Below are 24,069 nucleotides of genomic sequence, written 5' to 3' on the forward strand. Positions count from 1 at the left end.
TGCAAAGACTTCCAATATTTTCAGTTTCCCCTATTCAGAAATAATACCTTTTAAAATGCAGAACAATTTTGACTTTTTAAGTAACGTTTGAGAATTTCTCATGTGAAAGATTATACTGAATGCTGTACGTCATTGTCGTAGTAGCTTCCATTTAGTCGGTGTTAATTTGGTGCCACTTTGCTAAATATTTTGTAAACATTATTTCCTATAATCACAACCTTATATGACAGAATGTTTTACCAGACGAAACTAAGGCTAATATGGCGGTTTACTTGCTCAAGGAAAGTAGGTGGCAGAACTCTCCAAACAGATGTTCAGAACCTCTCCACCACAGTGCCCTGGAAGAACTGATCGTCTAGATGGGGGAAGGCTGATGTATGCAAACACGCAAGCCAAGGGCAGGGAAAAGGGCTCTGGAGAGTAGGAGGGATCTCAGTCTGGCCTTAGGCAGACATATAAAGGAGTAGCCACCTTGAAAGGATAGTAGAATGTAAGACTGAGGGCTAAGGCTGAGCAGAAGCTGAAGGAAGCAGGAAAGACAGGCGTTTATGTTGTGGGAACTCCGTATTGATGGAGAAGCTGCTATTTGCTGCACTTTGGACAGCTTTGTCCTCCCAGCATTTGAATAAAGGATGGGGTATGTGTGTGTAGGAGTACTTGTTGCAAACACTTCCAGGTTCCTAGGGCATGAAGAACATGGAAAGCAGTGTAAGAGTCAATAATAATAATTGTATTTAAAGTTAGTGTAAAATAGTATTAGTTTGGAATTCTCTAAATCAGGGGTCCCCAACCCCCAGGCTGTGGACCAGAACCGGGCCACACAGCAGGAGGTGAGTGGCAGTCAAGCAAGCGAAGCTTCACCTGCCACTCCCCACCGCTCCCCATCGCGCACGTTACTGCCTGAACCATCCCCAGCCACGTCCGTGGAAAAATTGTCTTCCACGAAACCCGTGTCTGGTGCCAAAAAGGTTGGGGACCGCTGCTCTAAAGCATATATATTGCACCTATTGCATTAAAGATGATTATGGCCACTTGGTACTCAATGTGTGATCTGAGGACCTACAGCCTGGACGTTGCCTGGGAGCTTGTTAGCCATGTAAATTCCCATCCCAGGATAGTAATCAGAATCTGCGTTTTATGCAAGCTAGTCTGTAGAGAGTGGATAGTTGTGGCGCACGGACTTGGTTGCTCTGCGGCGTGATCTTCGCAGACCAGGGCTCGAACCCGTGTCTGCTGTATTGGCAGGTGGATTCTTAACCACTGCGCCACCAAGAAAGTCCTGAATTGTATACTTTAAAAAGGAAAAGTGTATGTGAATGATATCACAATTAAGAATGCAAAAATAAAATAACTATGCCCGGGGAAGTCATTCAAATGTTTAATCTCCCCTAACTGGACTATGGGGACTTCCTCTGTATCCCTAGCACCAAACCGGTGCTAGCAAGTAGTAGGCACTCATTCATTCTTTTTTTTTTTTTTTTGGAGCAATTCAACAAGTGAACTAAATACATATGTCATCCTAAATTGAATTCCTTTGACTCATTTCCCAGGGGCGATGAAATGGGTCCCTGTGACTCATTTCCCAATGATGATGTGGCTGGCGGTTCCACTGCTTCCCTTCCTGGAATGGCTTTTGCCATCAGCCACTTAGCAAATATTATCCACTTGCTCAAGTGATGTTATGAGCAGTCTGGTCGTAATTGATTGTTTCAGCACTTTATTGACGAGTATTCTCAGACTTCATATAAGATGCTCTGATAACATGGTTGAAGACACCAGGTGGGTTGTGTCTGTGATGAAAGAAGCTCACGACTTTTACCGGGTCACGTTTGGGTTGAGGTGGCATGGGACACGAAAGAGAAGCTACAAGCGGCAGTGAGAAAAGCAAGGGATGGACTAGCTAAGGTACAAAGGGAAAATCGTCCTGTCCTCGGCTTGGAAAGAACCTGATATCTGTGTTTCTTTGCTGCTTTTAATGTGATAGAGCACTGACACAGCTCAAATCAAGAAAGAATTCAGCTGGCCTCAAATATTTCCTGATAAATTGATTGTCCTTATCCAGAGAGAATGAACAGTGCTGGTAGTTACTGCTAAAATATATGGAGGCGTCTGGTCACCCCTACCCCACCATTTGCCCAAGTTTATCCAGCAACCCACTGTTTCTGTGACCCTGCTGGTGTTGGCAGTGCAGTAACTGAGAACATGGGCTATAAAAACTCAAATCTGGATCGAAATTCCAGCTCCACACCTCAGAAAGCCTTGCACCTTTAGCAGCTTATTTAATTTCCCTGAACGTTAGTTTTTCCCTTTGTAAAATGTAGATCATGATATTGATCTGTCAGGATTATCATCGGAATTAAGTTAGATTGATGTATGTATGCTCTCCGTAAGTGGTGACTATTATTATACCTTCATTATTATCGTGGGTTTTGTTTTCAAGTTTTTACTTGTTCAGAGTCTAAATTTCTTTTAGGTCTGGTCTAACTTTTAAGAATAAAATTTGGGTCTATATGCTTATATTAAATTACAATTCTAGCATCATCTGCTTATCCTCATATAAGTAAATTTGACTGAAATCATTTCACAATTACATAGTTGTATATATTAAGTTAAAAAAAATGAAACCATCAATCCAGATCAAATAAAAGTAACTTCTGCCCTCTTTAGATAAATCAGTAATTCCCTTTATGAACATATATCTAGAGAATAATTTTTAAAATGGATCATTCTGTATTATCATTAAACTCACAGAAGAATTAAGAGCTGGACGGGTCCTTGGGAGAGCCTGAGCCCAATGTTTACAAGGGAAGAAATGGCTGTTTAGAGAAGTTCAGTGACTTATTGACAGGCAGACAGCTGCACTGTGATATGGACAAAACCAGATGGCTCTGCCTGCCGTGCCCACTCAACGCTTGTTCCAAGGCACCAATTCTTGTATTAAGAAAAAGACAAATAGTGATACTGGTCACTTGCCCTTAAGGCCTTACTTTATGTTATCCCTTCAATTACCTGTTTGAACTCCCCAGTCAATGTACATCTTCCATCTATCACAGCCTCCTGACCCATCCTAGCCCATCAGTCTTAAAACACTCAGGTTCTTTTCTGACCTCAAGTTTAAAAGGCATCGTAGAGCCACCAGTGGTAATTATAGCCTCCCACCCTCTATTCCCAGAGTCTTATGAACAGTTACAGAGCTGGTGATTTCTGGGTAAAAATACTCAGCCCCATATTCTATGGTCTCGTTGAGAAGTGTTTGATGAAGATTTGGTCCTACCTGCTGGCTCCTGGTGGGTTAGTGATGTGTCCCAGACACCCCTTTTTTGTTCCTTTCAGTGGCTCTTAGTTTCTAATTTCTTTATTCTGTCCTGTGTCAGAATAGCTCAAAGGGAAAAGAATATCCGCGAATACTCTCCTTGAAAAATAGTCAAAAGTCATTTTGAAGATCTTGGGTCCCAGGGAAATAGGCATATCTCTTTGGTCTTGCCTTGGTTCTGCTGGTAAGTCTTTTTACCCCAGGATGAAGAGGCTGGTGATGGAACTGAGTGGCAGCTCTGCCCCTGGGGCTAGGTGGGGCTGGGTGAAGCTCGGTCTGCAAGTGTGGAGCTGGTGGGAAGCACCGGGGGTAAGTCTTCTCTTTGGAAGCCGAGTTTCTGGCCTGTTGAGACACTTAGATGGAGGGTGTTAAGAAGTATCCACATAGATTAGACATTTTAGGTACCTCATTCCAAAGGTTTTCTTTTTATTGTCCAACTGTGGGGCCTATATATGTATATTTTTTTTTGGTAGCTCAGTTTTGCTTGTGTCTAATTATGACACTTTTTTGTAACAAGCAACAAAAACCACAAAAAAAGAAACTCTAGATGAATTGGGAGATCATCTTAATGTCTTTTTAAAAGGGCATTAGCATGATCTTACATTAGCATGGGTTTAAAAAACCCACTTGGCTTTTAAGATGACTTTATTCTCTGAGTTTCCATCATCCGCTCTGGTGACCTCCCAGAAGCAAGGTCACTTGGGCATCCCTTATGAGAATCACTGATTTAATTTTGAATGAAATTTGTTGTATGACTATTATGGGGCTTTCCTTTCCCTACTGTTTTAGATGAGGTACCTTTTTAAAAGCATTCCAGTTTAAAATCTTTCTAGAAGATGCAATTGTGCTTTTGGTTTTCAGCTTTGCTCCTTTATTTTGTGAGTTTTCTGTGAAGAATGTCTTTGGCCAGAAGCTTAAGGACACGGCTGAATTGCGTACTTTAATGAGAAGGGAATTGTCAGGTCGTCGGTGTCTGACCCTTATACCTCACGTGAGACACTGTTCAATACCCATCCTCGCTGGCCTTGTAAATGGCTTTAAATGTATTCCTGGGGTCGTGACCACCTGGTGTCATCCCCTGGAAAGAGGATGGTCCTTCATTCATCAAATATTAATTGATGTCTCATACTGTGAAAAGACCTGGGAATTCAAAATCAAAACATGTGGCTCCTGCTCTCTAGAACTGCAAGGTCTTGTAAACAAGCACGTGCATGATTGTGTTGATGTACCAGTGAGATCATGTAAAAGGCAGCTGCTTGCACAGGTAAGGGAGTAATTGACTCTGAATGATGGGGAGGAAGCCAGCTGGTCAGAGTCAGCCTGCAGAGCTCCCTTTCTTTCTCTGAGTGGGTGTTGACTGAGGGTGTGCCTGGCACTGTGGTGGGCACCAGGCACACAGCACTGATAGGCAGGTAGGACTCAACTCTCAAGGAGGGAGAGAGAAAAACAATAAGGGCCAACGGAGAAGCAAAATTCTGGTGTTTACAAACACCATACCCTAAGGGCTACTTCAGCGTGAGTGATCAGAAAAGATCACTCTACAGAGGTGAGGTTTAATTTTCTACCTGAAAGTTAAGCAGGAATCAATTGTGCAAAGACTTGGAAAACTTTATTCCAGGCATAGAAAGCAGCGAGGGCAAAATTGTGCAAGTTGGAACATGCTTTATGTATTTGAGAATGGAAAGAAGGCAAGTGTGGCTGGTGAGTGGGGCTGATGAAGGGAAGGGGAGGGGTCAATCATGTAGAGCCTTGTGGGCTGGGGTAAGGGATTAAGACAAACCCAGAGCATGAAGGGAAGCCATTGGTGGGTTGTCAGCTCGGCATGATGTGGTCCAAACTCTAGCTGCTGTGTGGAAAAGGGAATTTATCGGGGATAAGGGTGAAGCGTGGAGAGTAATTTGGAGATTACACCTGTAGTTCAGAAAAGAGACAGTGGCTAGTGGCGGGGTTGATGGTACTGGAGAAAGAATTGGATGTTGTTGAAAGAGAAATTCACCAAGTGTACATGGTGAAGGTAGGACAATCCAGACACAGGAGGAAGTGGGGGTGAGAATGAGCAAACGGAGTCGCCAGAGAGGAGCTGGAAAGGAGGGCTTTAGGGGTCTCAGTCAGCCTAGGTGCCATCTTGATCTAGATGTGTTCTTTGCAGCTTAATTTTTTTTAAGCTTTTTATTTGGTGATAGTTGTAGATTCACATGCACTTGAAAGAAAGAATGCAGAGAGGTCCTGCACACCCTTCACTCAGTTTTCCCCAGTAGTAACATCCTGCATAACTGTAGTAGAGAATCACAGCTGAGAAACTGACATTACATTGTGTTCGGATTTCACCAGTTTTACAGGCACTCATTTGCATGTACTTACCTCTGTGCAATTTTATTGCACGTGTAGACGTGTGTGACCACGCAGTGAAGACACAACTGTTCTGTCACCAGGACCCCTCCCGTTACCCTTTTCCAGTCACATTCACCCCCTTCCCTCTCTTCCTCTCTAACCCCTAGTAACCACTAACCTGTTCTCCATCTCAGTACTTTTGTTATGGCAAGAATGTTATACACATGGAATTATACACTATGTATCCTGTTGAGCTGGGCTTTTCCCTCAGCATCATTCCATCGAGGTCATCCACGTTTTGCATGGAGCAGTAGTTCGTTCCTTTTTTATGACTGAGCGGTATTCCAGGGATGGATATACCATAGCTTGTTTAACTCTTCACCTATTGAAAGACTTCTGAGCTGTTTCCAGTTTGGGGCTATTATGGATAAAGCTGCCATAAGCATTTATGTATAGGTTTTTTGTGAACATTAAGTTTTCATTTCTCTGGGATAAATGTCTGAGAGTACAATTGCTAAATTGTATCGTAAACACATTTGGTTTTGTAAGAAATTGCCATATACTTTTCCAGAACGCCTATACCATATTTTATTCTTGCTCACAGTGTATGAGTGACTCAGTTTCTCTGCATCCTTGCTAGCTTTTGGGTTGTCACTATTTTGGTCATTCTGGTAGGTATATAGTGATATCTCATTGTGGTTTTAATCTGCATTCTTTAATGGCTAATGATGTAGAACACCTTTCCATGTGCTCATTTGCCATCGGTATATCCTCTTCAGTGAATTGTCTGTTCACGTCTTGTGCCCATTTTCTAATTGGTTGCTTGCTTTCTAACTGTGGAGTTTTGAGAGTTATTCATGTATTCTAGATATAAGTCCTTCGCGGGATATGTGGTTTATAAATATTTTCTCCAAGTCTATAGCTTGTCTTCTCATCCTCTCAACAAGGTCTTTAACAGAGCAAACATTTTTAATTTTGATGCAGTCCAATTTGTCAATTTTTTATTTTACTGTTCGTATTTTTGGTGTCAAATCTAAGAACTCTTCATCTAGCCTTAGTTTCCAAAGATCATCTTCTCTATTAAAAAAAAAAACTTCCCTGGAAAAATGAAATAGAAATGGTTAACTAGATGCCTATTATAATGAGATGGTTCTCTAAATCTAAATGGAAAAAAGCTGCTTCTCCTATACTGATACAGTCCAAAGGTCTCGAATTCAAGCATGCATCAGAAACACCTGGAGGACTTGTTAGAACACGGATTACTGGCTTCACCTCCAGACTCTCTGAGAATTTACATTTCTAACAAGTTCCCAGGTTATGCCAATGCTGCTGGCTCCAGGGGCTACACTTTGAGATAGACTAATATATTCTAACTCTACTGAAGGTCAAAAATTTGAGGTTGTGGCTTATTGGGGGAAAAAAAAAGACTGAAGACTGCCCTCAGGTCTATAAAGAGTTTTGATGAGCAGACTCTCATCTAAGTCTACAGTGGACCAGGGGAAACATGAAAGCAGGGAAGGTTTCAGTTGTACATCTGGAAGATGTGAAGTACCGGGGTGAGGGTGCATTGGGATAGGCCAACAGTGGAGGACACGGGTTTTTTATACCTGGAGTCTTTCTAAAGAAAATAGGCCAGAGGCCATCCTTTGCTCTGAATTGTTGAGAAAGTCTCTTGTTTAAAGGTAAATGATTAAGTTTCTAAAAATGTAGGAGATGGCACAAGTCAGTGTAGATGAATTATTCCCAGTTTCTAAAACTACTAAGTATAGTAATTGGATCCTTCAATTTTGTAGACGTTTTCTCTCTATGTTAGACTTGCATTCACTTAGTTACACACAAGGAGAATTTTCCTGGGTCCTGACAGTCAGGTACTCATGGTATATTCCTGGCGTTGCTTGGCTAAGAGTCATTGTAATCCTTATCCCCATATCACACAGAAATTTCAAAAATCTTCATCCTCTTGCACATTAATGTGCATAAAATGAGTAGGGGGGGGCCTTGATCAACATCTTAGATCTGTCTTGCTCATTTATTTGTTCTTCTCATAAGAATGGGGCAGAGAATCACTCTCAGAAACTGGCAAATGCAGAATTAAAATATTTTCACCGTTTCTAAGAGTAGTACCAGAGTAAAAAAGAAATTAGGACCTAAATCTTCAGGTGCAGGCCTAACCTTGGGTCAGTGAACTTTGGTAGCACCTGCATACACCTGTTCCCAATCCATCGCAACACATCCTGGCACCGAGCCATTGCTATGTAGGAGCCAGAGGCCATCCACGGTCATGGCCTCTTACAAAAATCACTCTCTGTGATAAGCGTTTTGTGTCAGAGGCCATATACTTCCAACTGAGGTTTGAAAAGAGAAGATTTAAGGCAGATTTGGAAATGTATTACATTTGTCTTAAGAATATCCTTTGCAGGGATGGGGTAGGCTGATTTGGGGTGAAACGCCAGCTGTTATTCTGGAGTGGCAACAACTCAAGCTGGGTTCATGTTCTTTCAAACCAAGGTGAGATGTAGGAATTTTTGGAAAGAATAATAACATTCCCATTGACTTCAAAGAAATGAGTGTCACAATGAGATAAGGAGACAGAATGTGGTAAATCAGGCTGCTCTGAGACCTGCTTGTGATTGTTCCATAACGCATCAGTGCAACTGATGATCGTAAAAGAAAAGAATCTTACAACTGGGGAAATCCTTCCCAGCAAGGGTTTCTTTATTTAGCTTTCCTGAATTTAGAGACCACAGAAGGTCTTTTCGTAGCAAGACAATTAATAAAAGTAGAAAAAAAAAAGGTCTTTAGCCATCAATGTATGGTGCATTCTATTTAAGATTTCATTTTTAGCAGTACAGCACTGCTGGGCAGAATACAGAAGAAATGGCATGTAATGTACGGGCACAGTGAAAACAGGTGCGGGCATTGAGGTTGTGTAAAAGAATTTCAGAAAAGCAAAAAAGTAACTATGATTCGATTTTCAAGTTTGTTCAATATGTGAATTGTCTACAGCGGCTGGGCTGTCTTGTTTGCACAGTTCTTATTGTTCACCTCAATAGCAGGGTCTTTTGAAATTATCAATTTGTGATGTGGCAGAGATTACAAGCCTTGAGTGCACAGGAGTGACTTCCAGGTCACGGAAGGAGAGACGGGGAGGGCTGGAGGAAAGACTTGCCGACAGACAAACCCAATCCCTGCAAACGCTGCCAGCAGCTGAGCTGGCCCGCCCGGCACAGCGTTGCTTCCGGCAGCAGCTCTGGTGCTGGCAGCAGCCTTTCCACAGCCGCAGCCACACGGGCTGCAGCTCCAGGTGCTGCGATGGCGGCAGACCGCAGGGATGCCGCAGCAGCCCGCAGGGCCGCCGTAGCAGCAGGGGCAGCAGCTGGGGCAGCAGCCGACCCGGGAGCATCTGCACGGGGCGCAGCTGCCGCCACCCCAGCCGAGGCAGCCACCACAGCCACAGCTGCCCACGGTGTCAAGTAGGGAGGACGCGAGAGAGATGAGGAAGGAGATGCAGGAGGGGAGGGAGGTCTGATGCCGCCTTCTGCTGGGGGAGGCCCTTATATACCGACTCTGGGGACAGGAGAGGGAAGACACATGACCATTTCCCTGTTGCTATTTGGCTTGATTTACATGGAAGAATCCATCATCTCTTATTACTTCCCTTTTAGATATCTTTGTCTTTATCACATTTTCAGTTTTGATAATTTTTTCATAAAACTATATTCCAATGCAATTTGAAAAGGCCTAAAAGTTCTAGGGAAGCATGCTGGGAACCGGGCTGTCAACAGGGATGGGCAGACTTCTCTATCATCCCTCACTGCCCAGGGAACATTACTGTGTGTGTGGGTTGTCAGGGGTCTGCAGACCATACCCATCATTGGACAGCCCCTAGGCCAGGTGGTCTGTGACCTTCCAAGGGGGTCAGTACAGTGAAGTTTAAGGTATAATCTTTGACCTCAAAGAGTTTGCAATAAAGTGACGTTGGGAGATGGGGATGTGAAAATGGCAACAGAGTCAAAGTCCACCGCCAAGGCCAGAGGCCATGATTATGCTTTGTGACCAGTAGGAACTGCTGAGGCTAGAAGCTTTTATTCTTTACCTCTTCATCTGAAGCATACCATTGTGATTTGTCTTCTCACACCCAGGCTGTAATGATTATTTTAAAAACAGAAATACATCCTCTGACGAGTCTGAATTTTGATGATGTAGTTCTTGGTATGTTTAGCTTTGGATGAGGAACTAATTTTGTCTTTGATGATACGACATCAGTTGATGTCTGAGAGAAACACTATGCTAAGTAGCCTGACTTAGGTGATTCTGAGAGCAGGGCAGGTACCCTGAGGAGTGCAGGGGCAGAGGCCAGAGATGCAGGGGAAGTTGGGAAAAAAAGGACTCTGGCTATGAGGTAAAGCATGTAGTTGTGGATCCTGGTGAGATTTGAGGGTTGGTGACCAACATGGAAGCTGTAAAAATATAAGGTAGGAAAAATGGAAGTGCAAGTGGGCTGTTCATCACACAAGCTGGTGTAGGAGCATCTCTAGCCATCACTGAGACTTCAGAGACCTTGGTGGGGATGTTTGGTGGCTGACTTTCCCCCAAGCTTCATTTGCAACAGGCTTGCTGTTCAGAACCCATTTTGCCAATCTGGTAAGATTGTTCTTCAGGAATTTGAGTGAGAGGAAATGCTGTGTCATCCCCAGGGCTGATTGTGGTGTTGTCAATTATCCCAAACCATTTCTGTGGTATGTGGACCAAAGAGCATTTCAGCTGCTCAGGGGGTGCTTGTACAGGGGAGAGCAGCACAGTGGAGCAGAGATATGTGAATAGAATAGAGCTTTTAAAGAGGCAGAATCAACAGAATTTGGTGAAAGACTAGATACGGGTTGAGAGAAAGGAAGGATTCAAAGATGACTTTTTTAATAGATTGCCAGTTCGATGGGTAAGGAACAGTGGAGAAATTTACTTTTTGTGGGGGTGGGGTGGGCAGAGAAGATTAGGACTTGAGTCTGGGGCAATTGACACTGGAAGTGCCTCTGAGATACCCGCAGGGAGAAGCTGGACTGCAAGTTGGCTAAGTTCGGAGTCTGGAGAAGATGCCAAGCTGGACGTGCACACTGAAGGAACGAGTCCAGGCATATACATGTGGAAGTGGAAACCATGGGTGTGGATGTGAGCACTAAGGGAAAGATTGCAGAGTGAGAGAGGAGAGCTTTGGATCCAGGCTTTTAATAGACAACTTTTGAGGTTAAAAAAGAAAAGAGGGTCATTTCATTTACAAGTTTTATTTTCATTTCATTCCAAAAATTTTGGAAATATAGCCGTGAACATGTAACTTCACAAGAACGAAAATGGCCAATTTAATGAGGTGGAAGGCACACAATAGTAACAAATGGGAAACTTGTGAAAGAGAATGGCTTCTTCAATTTGTATATTCATATTTACTCATCTGCATCTCGAAGTTACTGTTAAAGCAGGGTGATTTCAACTGAATATTTGGAGAGAAAACCATTGAGGAGAAACGGAACAGGAGCTGGTAGTAATCAAGTGCCTTCTTGATTCAAAATCTCAAAGATTCAGCTGTGTTTCTGTGAAAATGAAGATCCCTTCCAACATGTTAGCATTTCTTGGTTTGTTTCTAAAATGACTTTAAAGAGAAAAGCTAAAATTAGCAAATGTATTGGGTCAAATATAGTCCATAAGAATGTAAACAAGGAATAACCCCAGACAACCCCATTTGGAATCTGCAATGGCAACAACGAGGGAGTGACCACTGGTCAGGAGTCCTGGGTTGCTCCCTCCCCCTTCTCCCAAGATGGTACATAAGGGCTTCGTAGAAGGCGGCATCAGACCTCCCTCCCCTCCTGGGTCTCCCTCCTTACCTCTCCCGAGTCCTCTCTCCCGACACCGTGGGCAGCTGTGGCGGTGGAAGGGCTGCTGCCAGCAGAAGGGCTGCTGCCGGAAGCAATGCTGCTGCCAGATGGGCTGGTGCTGCTGGTACCCATTCTGTTGGTAAGACTTCCCTCCTTCCCATTCTGCTTGTTTTTCCTCCATTCTATGGTCCTGGACTCTTCCTGGCTTTCTTTTGTACCTCAAGTCTTCCCATCTGCAAAGTTTCCAAACTAATAGGAAACATCTAATGGAAAAAATAGGTATGCAGCCCAGCACCTGAGTAACTGTGCAAATCAGTAAACTCAGCTGAACAAAAATCATGATTCCTAATGTTTGGTTTTATGGATATGAATACATGCAACTGACTGCCATTCAGCTCCATCTTTGCTCTGTTTTTGCCTGTCCTCATGCATGGTTTTCTTTTCTTTTTTTCCTTTTGTGTTCTTAGTTATCACAGAATATTGTCCAAATTTCCTAATAAAATGAAAACTAGATGCCCATAAGAAAGCATTCTTTTTGTCTTTGTTGTATTTGAGCACACTGAATCCTGGTTTGTCTGTTCTGAAACTTGAGAGAATTTATCTTTGAACAAAGCCTTTAAAACCCTCACAGCGGCAGCATCACAAGCAAAGGTCGGATAGGAAGCTCTGCCAGGTCAGGGGGGACTAACCTCTCCTCCCAGTGAAGCAGCACTTTGCCTCAGTGACTCCTCCCTCCCTTATACCCACGCGTGCAGCCTCTTCCCTGTTTCACTGATGCAACATGACATGGCCCATCAGCAGCTGGTCCTCAAACCGAACAAGGCCATTCCCTTCAGGACCCAAATACAGAATTCAGTGGTGGGACTAAGACCACTTGGGCTTTTGACGGGTTTCTTTTACCGACATATTCAATCTGTTTCTTCTCCTCTTCCTATTCTTTGTGTATGAAGTTTTCAATTTTTTCAGTACACTGCAACATTCAATAAAAGATATTGAAACATTTTAAAATAAAACACATTAGATTGCCACAAACTCTCCCAATGCCTCTGTCTTCTCAGCTATCTTTAGCAAAAGTAATAAGTGAAATGAAGGCCTGATGAAAGGAAGCCAAGGGGAAAGGGGGTTTTCAATGCATTTTTTCCAGGAGGAAGACTTTTCCCCCACTCTTTCAATTTAATTAAAAGCAACAGGGTAACCGCTTCTTTTCTTTTTCTTACCTTTCTATTCTCTTCTTTCCCTCTCCTCTTCTTTCCCCTCCTTTTCCTTTCCTTTTTTCTTTTTCTGGTTCTTCTCTACAACTTTCTCCAATTGTGGAGATTTTGCTGTTTTATAAGGAGTAGAGATCGTAGGCTGAGATTTTGGATAGCAGTGGTTCAGTATTTTCACATTGATGCAACCTCTATGTTCAAAAAAGCAAAAAAAGATCTAGTGTGGATAACATAAAATAAGTTAATAGTATAGCTGGACTCAAAATCAAGATAAATATCCCCATGGAGAAGACACAGAATGAGAATGCAGAACGCAAGGCTGTAGCCGTGGCCTTGTCGGGTTCTGGGCCTGAAAATGGGCTATTAAGAGACTGGGGATATGATAGCAGAGACTAGATATCCCACATGAGATGGGAGACCAGAGCCACGCTCACTTTCAAGGTTAGGTGCCAGGGTGGGTCCTCTTGGGTCTTGAAAAATATCTACTGCTCCTTGCTGCCTGGGGCTGTGGCTTCTAAATTATTGTCCACCAGAGAGACTGGAGGATGGACACAGTTCTGAGATGGCAAATCTTTTCCTCCTGCTTCTCCTCTTCTTCTTCCTCTCCCCTCCCCTTCTCCCCTTATTCTTTTTTTTTTTTTTTTTTTTTTGCGGTACGCGGGCCTCTCACTGTTGTGGCCTCTCCCGTTGCGGAGCACAGGCTCCGGACGCGCAGGCTCAGCGGCCATGGCTCATGGGCCCAGCTGCTCCGCGGCATGTGGGATCTTCCCGGACCGGGGCATGAACCCGTGTCCCCTGCATTGGCAGGCGGACTCCCAACCACTGCGCCACCAGGGAAGCCCCTCTTATTCTTTTAAATATGAAATGTTCCATGACTTTGCATGTCATCCTTGCACAGGGGCCATGCTAATCATCTCTGTATCATTCCAGTTTTAGTGTATATGCCGCATTTGAGACCACAGATTGACTTAAATCATCTGTGGTTTGAGGATAATCTATGATATCCCATGACTGCTATGGGATGGGTCCTGGGGGTGGGGCAGGAAAGCTAACTACAAAACTTCCAGACAGGAAGAAGCAGGGTGTGGGGAGTTGGGGTGAGAAGAGAAAGAAATGAAAACAAAACCACAACACCTCTCACTTTAAGTAAGTCTGCAAACAAGTTTCAAACACTCTTTGTAGTAGGAGCCTCTAAAATGGCACCCAATGATCCTTGCCTCCAGGTGTTGACACACTTGTGAAATCACTTTCTCTTGAGTATTGGTTGGATCTAATGGCTAATGACCACAATGCCACACAAATCGTAGGATGTCACTTCCTTGATTAGGTCATAAAGTCTGTAACTTCCATCTTCAAGCTGACTCTTGATTTCTTGTCTTGTACACTTTGATGAAGCAAGCTGCCATGTTGCAGAGACCCACATGGCACGGAATTGAGGATGGTCTTCAGTCAACAGCCAGCAAAGGATTGAAGACCTCGGCTCAATGGCCCACAAAGAACTGAATTATGCCAACAGTCACATGAACTTGAAATGGATCCTGACCCAGACAAGCTATGAGGGGACCACAGCCCAGTCAATACCTTGACTGCAGCCTGTAAGAGACTCTGAAGCAGAGCACCCAGTTAAGCTGTACCCAGATTCCTGACTCAGAAACTGTGAGATAATCAACGTGTGCTTTTTAAGTCATAAAGTGTTGTAGTAATTTGTTATGCAGTAATAAATAACTAATGCACATTTGGAAACATCTAATGCTGAGAAAGAACAATGAAATAAAACTTAGGACATGAATTCATTTCAGATGAAATTGACTTTATAGAACTGGCAATGTCTTTTTTTTTTTTTTAACATCTTTATTGGAGTATAATTGCTTTACAGTAGTGTGTTAGTTTCTGCTTTATAACAAAGTGAATCAGTTATACATATACATATGTTCCCATATCTCTTCACTCTTGCATCTCCCTCCCACCCTCCCTTATCCCACCCCTCTAGGTGGACACAAAGCACCGAGCTGATCTCCCTGTGCTATGCGGCTGCTTCCCACTAGCTATCTATTTTACATTTGGTAGTGTATATATGTCCATGCTACTCTCTCACTTCGTCCCAGCTTACCCTTCCCCCTCCCCGTGTCCTCAAGCCCATTCTCTAGTAGGTCTTCATGACCATTTTTTTTTTAATTCCATATATATGTGTTAACATACAGTATTTGTTTTCCTCTTTCTGACTTACTTCACTCTGTATGACAGACTCTAGGTCCATCCACCTCACTACAAATAACTCAATTTTATTTCTTTTTATGGCTGAGTAATATCCCATTGTATATATGTGCCACATCTTCTTTATCCATTCATCTGTCAATGGACACTTAGGTTGCTTCCATGTCCTGACTATTGTAAATAGAGCTGCAATGAACATTGGGGTACATGACTCTATTTAAATTATGGTTTTCTCAGGGTATATGCCCAGTAGTGGGATTGCTGGGTCGTATGGTAGTTCTATTTGTAGTTTTTTAAGGAACCTCCATACTGTTCTCCATAGTGGCTGTATCAATTTACATTCCCACCAACAGTGCAAGAGGGTTCCCTTTTGTCCACACCCTCTCCAGCATTTATTGTTTGTAGATTTTTTGCTGATGGCCATTCTGACTGGTGTGAGGTGATACCTCATTGTAGTTTTGCTTTGTATTTCTCTAATGATTAGTGATGTTGAGCGTCCTTTCATGTGTTTGTTGGCAATCTGTATATCTTTGGAGAAATGTCTATGTAGGTCTTCTGCCCATTTTTGGATTGGGTTGTTTGTTTTCTTGATATTGAGCTGAATGAGCTGCTTGTAAATTTTGGAGATTAATCCTTTGTCAGTTGCTTCATTGGCAAATACTTTCTCCCATTCTGAGAGTTGTCTTTTCATCTTGTGTATGGTTTCCTTTGCTGTGCAAAAGCTTTTAAGTTTCATTAGGTCCCATTTGTTTATTTTTGTTTTTGTTTCCATTTCTCTAGGAGGTGGGTCAAAAAGGATATTGCTGTGATTTACGTCATAGAGTGTTTTGCCTGTGTTTTCCTCTAAGAGTTTTATAGTGTCTGGCCTTACATTTAGGTCTTTAATCCATTTTGAGTTTATTTTTGTGTATGGTGTTAGGGAGTGTTCTAATTTCATTCTTTTCCATGTAGCTGTCCAGTTTTCCCAGCACCACTTATTGAAGAGGCTGTCTTTTCTCCACTGTATATTCTTGCCTCCTTTATCAAAGATAAGGTGACCATATGTGTGTGGGTTTATCTCTGGGCTTTCTATCCTGTTCCATTGATCTATATTTCTGTTTTTGTGCCAGTACCATACTGTCTTGATTACTGGAACTTTGTAGTATAGTCTGAAGTCAGGGAGGCTGACTCCTCCAGCTCCGTTTTTCTTTCTCAAGATTGCTTTGGCTATTCAGGGTCTTTTGTGTTTCCGTACAAATTGGGAAATTTCTTGTTCTAGTTCTGTGAAAAATGCCATTGGTAGTTTGATAGGGATTGCATTGAATCTGTAGATTGCTTTGGGTAGTAGAGTCATTTTCACAATGTTGATTCTTCCAATCCAAGAACATGGTATATCTCTCCATCTATTTGTATTATCTTTAATTTCTTTCATCAGTGTCTTATAATTTTCTGAATACAAGTCTTTTGTCTCCTTAGGTAGGTTTATTCCTAGGTATTTTATTCTTTTTGTTGCATTGGTAAATGGGAGTGTTTTCTTAGTTTCACTTTCAGATTTTTCATCATTAGTGTATAGCACTGCAAGAGATTTCTGTGCATTAATTTTGTTTCCTGCTAATTTACCAAATTCATTGATTAGCTCTAGTAGTTTTCTGGTAGCATCTTTAGAATTCTCTATTTATAGTATCATGTCATCTGCAAACAGTGACAGCTTTACTTCTTCCTGACAATGTCTTTTAAATAATATTTTTTTTTGAATTTTCAAGGCGATAAATAAAGGGATGACTTCCATAAAAAAAAGAATAAGAATTTAGGAGGCAAATACAGGTAGAAATGAAATAAGAATAGGTTGATATCAAAACAACCAATCTGAAATCTTGGGAATAAAAATATGCAAGTTGAAATAAAAACTCAAGCAACAAAATAAATGTGGGCACCATCAAAGAGAGAATTTGTGAATTGTAAAATTGATATGAGGTGTTTACTCAGCACACAGCAGGGAGAGATCAAGGCCTATAGTAGAGAATAAAGTCATTTGTCTCAACATTCTATCTAATCTGGGAAGAAACATTTTGAAAACTTTCCCAGTGGAGCTGCCTCCTATGCCCAAGCATTTCTTCCCACTACCCCTAAACTCATTCGCCTTGGACTTAAATTAAAGACACCTGGGTGGATTAAATTTCAGGCATCTTTTATCCTTGGGTGGATTAGTTTCCAGGCAGCTTTTACTCTACTAAAAACATCAGACTCTAAATTATCACAAAGCAAATGTCAGTGTTTTCCATTACAACGTTGAGTGAATATTGAGTTGCTTAAAATTAATTTGAACACCTCTGCTTAGACAGATCAAGTAAGAATTTAGTAGATTGTGCATCTGTTTCTTTTCTGGGGATGCTAACTAGCCAACACCACAGGTCTCTGTGAGTTAGGCTATTCTGATCACTGCTTTGGCTCCATTGTGGTAACCGTACCATCTTGTCTTTGGCAATTAAGTGACAGCACTTGGCCTCTGCTACCCCAGGACCCCATTATCTCCATTGCATTTAAGTATCTCATTTCAATGGTATCAGCTCCTACTGTAATTTCTGACCTGCAGAGAAAAGCAACCACAGAGTTCTTCAAGAATGCTGAGCTCCCCTCACAAATGCATTTCTCACAATCATGGTAGCATTTTTTAGCAATAGTGTATTTTTTATCTAAGATTTGTACATTATTTTTAAAGACAATACTATTGCACATTTAATAGACTACAGTATAACTTCTTTTAAACATCTTTATTGGAGTATAATTGCTTTACAATGGTGTAATAAGAAAGTGAATCAGCTGTATAAGAAAGTGAATCAGCTATACATATACATATATCCCCATATCCCCTCCCTTTTGTGTCTCCCTCCCTCCCACCCTCCCTGTCCCACCCCCCTAGGTGGTCACAAAGCACAGAGCTGATCTCCCTGTGCTATGTGGCTGCTTCCCACTAGCTATTTTATATTTGGTAGTGTATATATGTCCATGCCACTCTCTCACTTTTTCCCAGCTTACCCTTCCCCCTCCTGGTGTCCTCAAGTCCATTCTCTACATCTGCATCTTTATTCCTGTCCTGCCCCTAGCTTCATCAGAACCTTTTTTTTTTTTAGATTCCATATATATGTGTTAGCATACAGCATTTGTTTTTCACTTTCTGACTTATTTCACTCTGTATGACAGACTCTGGGTCCATCTACTTCACTACAGATAACTCAATTTCGTTTCTTTTTATGGCTGAGTAATATTCCATTGTATATATGTGCCACATCTTCTTTATCCATTCATCTGTCAGTGGACACTTAGGTTGTTTCCATGTCCTGGCTATTGTAAATAGCGCTGCAATGAACATTGTGGTACATGACTCTTTTTGAATTATGGTTTTCTCAGGGTATATGCCCAGTAGTGGGATTGCTGGGTAATGTGGTAATTCTATTTTTAGTTTTTTAAGGAACTTCCATACTCTTCCTCATAGTGGCTGTATCAGTTTACATTGCCATCAACAGTGCAATACAGTATAACGTTTATATGCACTGGTAAACAAAAAATTCATGTGACTCACTTCATTTTGATATTCACCTTACTGAAGCGGTTTAGAACCAAGCCTGCAATATCTCTGAACTATGCCTGTATACAGTACTAGTATAATAATAATAATCACACATTGATCACTTAATATGTATTGGACCTGTGCTCTGTATTTCTTTATCTATTATCCAAATCAAAACAAATCACACTTTTATGAGGTAAGGCACAGACAGCTAATATATATCATTCACTCTAGGATATTTCATCTTCCTGCTCTTGGATGATCCAAGTTGTCTGATTTCCATGTTATTTTGGGGACAGACTTGAAAGTATTGAAATGGTATTTTGGGTCCCAGTTGCTCACTGCGACCATACAGATGGTTTGTTTCAGTTTCATCAGCTCCATCTTTTGGTTGTATCCTGTTTACTGGCCAATAGCTGAGGCTTTAATGTGATGTTGATGAGGTTCATGATGGTCCTGTCTTTCATGGTATCTTAGTCTAGGATAAAACACTAAAGAACCATGTATTTTAGCACCACACATATTCAGGAAGCCTGTCCTCTGAGTCCATGGTGGGAGAGACCAGACTAAAACTGTGTTACTGGGCTCCTGTCAGGAGTTGAGTCCTCTGATTCGTTTAGTTTCTGACTTATAGTAGAACTACATTTTCCCTTTTTGTATTTGGCTGAATAGATTATGTAAATACTTATTATTAGGAAAAGTCCAACAATGACAGAAAATGAACTCCCCTAAACTAAAAACTAAAAAAAAAAAAAAAAAAAAAGAATGAAAGGAAAAGAAAAGGACATTAATGAGTCACATAAGTCTGACACTGAATATATATAATGATATTTTACTACAAGCTGAGAGAGCTTCCGCAGGTGTGATTCTCTGTCTCGGTTTTCTCATTTGTAAAATTAGAATAATAACAATACCTACTCACACACTTGTTGTGAGGATTAAATAAGTTGTTACATGTAAGGCATATAGAAGTGTGCCTATATAGTATGAATTCAGTAAATTTTAACTTTGTATGCTTCTGAAACTCTCCAAATATATACATATTCTAAAACTATAACTATATAGTTATATATACAGATATGGTACATATTTACTATATCTGTATATATAGTTTATTCTTTTCCTAGAATGTAATATACTTGAAAAAATGGCAGTGTTTCCATCTAGAACCATTGAAATTATATTAATAGACCTATAAAAGTTTAGAATTAATGTATGTTCCTAATGAAATAATTGAGCCCTTGTTTTAATGACTCTCTTTATATGTCTAGATCAAGAGGCCTTAATTATATTTTATATTTTAAAAATTTAACTATAGTAACTTAAAATTTTTTTTGTTTGTATGGTGTGAATTTTTTCTTTCCCCCATCTCCCCCTTGAACCTTAGATGTCCTTGTATTTTAGATGTGTTTTCTATAAATAGAATATATTTGGAATCATTTATAATGATTCCATTTATAATTGGAATCCTGTCTGGCAATACCTTTTAGTATTTTACTTTTTTTTACTGGGTAATTTAACTTAAAATTGTTTGAATTTAATTTTTAGAGAATTATAAACGTTCACAAAAGTGGACAGAATAGTTTACAAATGCCTATTTATCCATCACCAGGCTTCATCAATTACCAGCTCAGAGCCAATCTTGTCTCATCAATGCCCCAAGCACTTACCCTTTCCCCTCATAGATTAATTTGAATCCTGTATCATATAGCTTAATAAATATTTGTGCATATCTTTAAAAATAAGGACTCATGAAAGCATAACCACAAACTACTATCACACCTAAAAACATTAATAATTCTTTAATATCTCTAGTCAGTGTTCAGATTTCCCTGATTAGTTTCTTGGTATGAATCAGGATTCAAATAAAATTCACACATGACAATTGATTGATAGATCCCCTAAGATACTATCAACTTCTTTTTCTTATCCCCTTGAATTTTATTTGTTGAAAAGAACCATAGCTTCCCAGGTTCTGGTGTTTTTGAGTGATATCCCTGGATGTTATTTAATGAGTCCTTGTACCTCCTCTATTTTCTGTAAATTGGTAGTTCAGTCTAGGAGCTTGTTTATTATTTCTTACTACTATATTTTTCGTATTTTTTCATGCTCCTGAATTCTCCCCTCCTTTCTTGAATTCTTTAGGGTTATCATTTTTCCATAATATGTTGTATTCCTCTCTTCTGTATATAAATTATGTAATCTATTTCTAATTTTTTAGTAGCTACACTTGACATATTCACCCTTAAACAAAGCGGGGGTGTATAAGAATGCTGGTGGTGGGAGTTGTCTGTCCTGGGTGCAGTCAGTAAGGGGGAGAATTGTCCGTAGAGAATTTAAAAGCAATAATAAAACTGATTAAAACTCTGTTTGCATTTTATTATTGCCATTATCCAGCAATTCCACACAATGATGCTGATAATTCTTTTAAAACCTTTGTTGGTCTGATTATGCTGTTTATTATTTCAGTTGATTTGCTTATGATATTTTATATCCTTATATGATTTTGGATTTTGTAATCATAAACTCATATTTGGTGGAATTTCATCTGTGGCAATATTTTGATTCTCGTATGAGGGACACTCTTCTAGAGAGCATCTGCTTTTAATACATATATGTGCCTGCAACCATTGCCAATCCGGACCACTTTTTTAAAAAAATTTATTTATTTATTTATTTATTTTTGGCTGCATTGGGTCCTCGTTGCTGAACACAGGCTTTCTCTAGTTGGGGCGAGGAGGGGCTACTCTTCGTTGTGGTGTGCAGGCTTCTGATTGGGGTGGCTTGTCTTTGTTGCAGAGCACGGGCTCTAGGCGCGCGGGCTTCAGTAGTTGTGGCTCACGGGCTCTAGAGCGCAGGCTCAGTAGTTGTGGTACACATGGCATGGCTCCATGGCATGTGGGATCTTCCCGGACCAGGGCTCAAACCCGTGTTCCCCGCATTGGCAGGCAGATTCTTAACCACTACGCCACCAGGGAAGTCCCCAGACCACTTTAAACTAAATTCTCAGTTTAAAAAAGAAATTCGCTTGCAGGAATTGGGTTCTAGAATTATGTGAGTGCTGGCTTATGAAGACAAATTCTTAGAGTTAATTCTTCCAATTCCACCCAGATTAATCTTCTTTGTTAGGGTTTTCCCCCCCTGTTTTATTCTATTTCACCACTCACTGAGGATGTAGCCCTTTGGGGTGCCACTGAAGCCCAAACTCCAGGTCACTGGGAGAATCAGCAGATGCCTTGAGCACATGACAGACACAGTGCTTCCTTTTCTATCTGGTTTCCTATCCTGCTTTGGCCTCTGAGGAATTTTTCTTACTTATTACCAATTCAGACATTTATTTTAAAAAGTTAAATTTATATCCACAAGTTTTAGGTGTTTCGTAGTGTAAGGATTTTCCTGATATCTAGTCTGTTGTTGCTTTAATGGAAGTAAGCCTTTAATATTTTTAAAAACACTTGTTGAAATTTGTTTAAATGTCAAACATCACTCTCTTCTCCTTCTTCAAGTTCAATCCCTCAATCCTATTCCCCTGAAGATAACTGCATTGAGGCCATCTCCACGAGAATAGAAAGGTAAGAAAAAAGTTGTCCGAATGATCAGGGCCCAAACACGTTGGAAATCCATGTAAGTCATTGTTTTGTTTGATATTGAAAATCTGGCTTTCAACTTCAGCTATTCTTTGAGTTGACTCCAAAATAGCTTATGAAATAGTGAAGCCTAAGGCTGAGCAGCTGTACCCATCACAGGTTTGGATTAATGGATGTGAAGTGAAAACACTCATCTGAGCTACCTGGGCTGGCAAGTATTACATGCTTTAAACACATCTGAAAATTTTCAGTTTTGGTGTATGTGAGGCTGCCCCCAATTTGAACACAACCCTATTTCATGCACTTAAAATAACAGCATCACTGCTCTACTTTCTGTGAGGTAATCTTTCTGTTTAGAGTGTCCCTCCCTTAATTAAGCCCTTTGGGGTTATAACTAAAAATCCATTTTCATGATCCTACTTTTATTTAATTTAGGGTAGACGAAGGCACCAGTTATCCTAGCTAGATAACCTAATGGAGTGTGTAATCAGGGTCCATCTGGCAGGTCCTAGAGTAGCTGAGTGCAATGGCTTTCTGCCAGGAGAGCTAGAAAGGATCATTTTGCATTCCCCAGGGAGGACAGGAAAGACAGAGCAGCACGGCACTGTGATTTTCATGACATCAAGTGACCACTTTGTACCACTACTCTTCTCTTCTTTTTCATGTGTGCTTCCCAAACTTGGTGTAATGGGGTTTAGGAATGCTACCCCCAAATATGCATCTTGGCATACTAAATATTTTTTTTAGTAGGTTCTCATTAGTTATCTATTTTATACATAGTAGTGTATATATGTCAATCCGAATCTCCCAATTCATCCCAACCCCCATTTTCCCCCCTCGGTGTCCATATGTTTGTTCCCTATTTCTGTGTCTCTATTTCTGCTTTGCAAATAGGTTCATCTGTACCATTTTTCTAAATTCCACATATATGCATTAATATACAATATTTGTTTTTCTCTAATTTTTTTTTTTTTTTTTTTTGTGGTACGCGGGTCTCTCACTGTTGTGGCCTCTCCCGTTGCAGAGCACAGGCTCCGGACGTGCAGGCTCAGCGGCCATGGCTCACGGGCCTAGCCGCTCCGCGGCATGTGGGATCTTCCCAGACCGGGGCATGAACCCGTGTCCCTTGCATCGGCAGGCGGACTCTCAACCACTGCGCCACCAGGGAAGCCCCTCTAATATTTTTAATAGGAATTGGAGACACTGCAGGAAGGACTTTCTGACCTTCCCCTGAAGCAGGTCATTAGACCCTCATGTGAGAGGTGCCCTCCCTATACCCAGAGGAAAGGAGCATCCTTACCTCCAAAGACAAAGGGACACAGAAAGGAACCTGAATAAGCAGGCTATGCTAAGTTTCCCCCAGTTTACTACTCTTAGCTCATATCCTTTCTGTCCTATCACATTTTTTTCATGACTTGCCAGTTTTCATCAAATCTAAGATAAAAACACACAGGTTTAGGTATTCCTCTGGGTCTTCATTTCCTTATGAAGCCTCCTGTGGCACATAAAACTTAGATCGAATAAATTCGTATGCTTTTCTCTTGTTAATCTGTCTTTTGTTACAGAGACCCAGCTAAGAACCAAACACGGTAGGAGGAAAAAATATTCTTCTAAAATTACAGAGTCGCTTTTCATATCTTAAGCCTCCAGACCATCCAGGGAGGAGGAGGGCGAAGGCAATGAGATTCGTGAATGAGAGGAGGTCCTAACTGTCAACTCCCTCAGTCGGGAAGAAACCGATGTTCACCCAATCTGTTCCCCATTCAAAAGAGTATCTTTGCAAGTTGGAGGGTGGAAGGATGTGTGTGTGTGTGTGTGTGTGTGTGTGTGTGTGTGTGAGAGAGAGAGAGAGACAGACAGACAGACAGAGAGGTGGAGAGAGAGAGTAACAGGCAACCAATTTGTCAATAGCTGGGTGTTTGGTGTGAAACTAGTGAGGTGTTATTACTTCATTTACTTAGCTAAAGGTTTATCTGAAGAAGTTAACCTTTATTGAGAGGTT

The sequence above is a fragment of the Stenella coeruleoalba genome, assembly GCF_951394435.1.
Source record: "Stenella coeruleoalba genome assembly, chromosome: 6".
In the NCBI taxonomy this organism is placed as follows: Eukaryota; Metazoa; Chordata; class Mammalia; order Artiodactyla; family Delphinidae; genus Stenella; species Stenella coeruleoalba.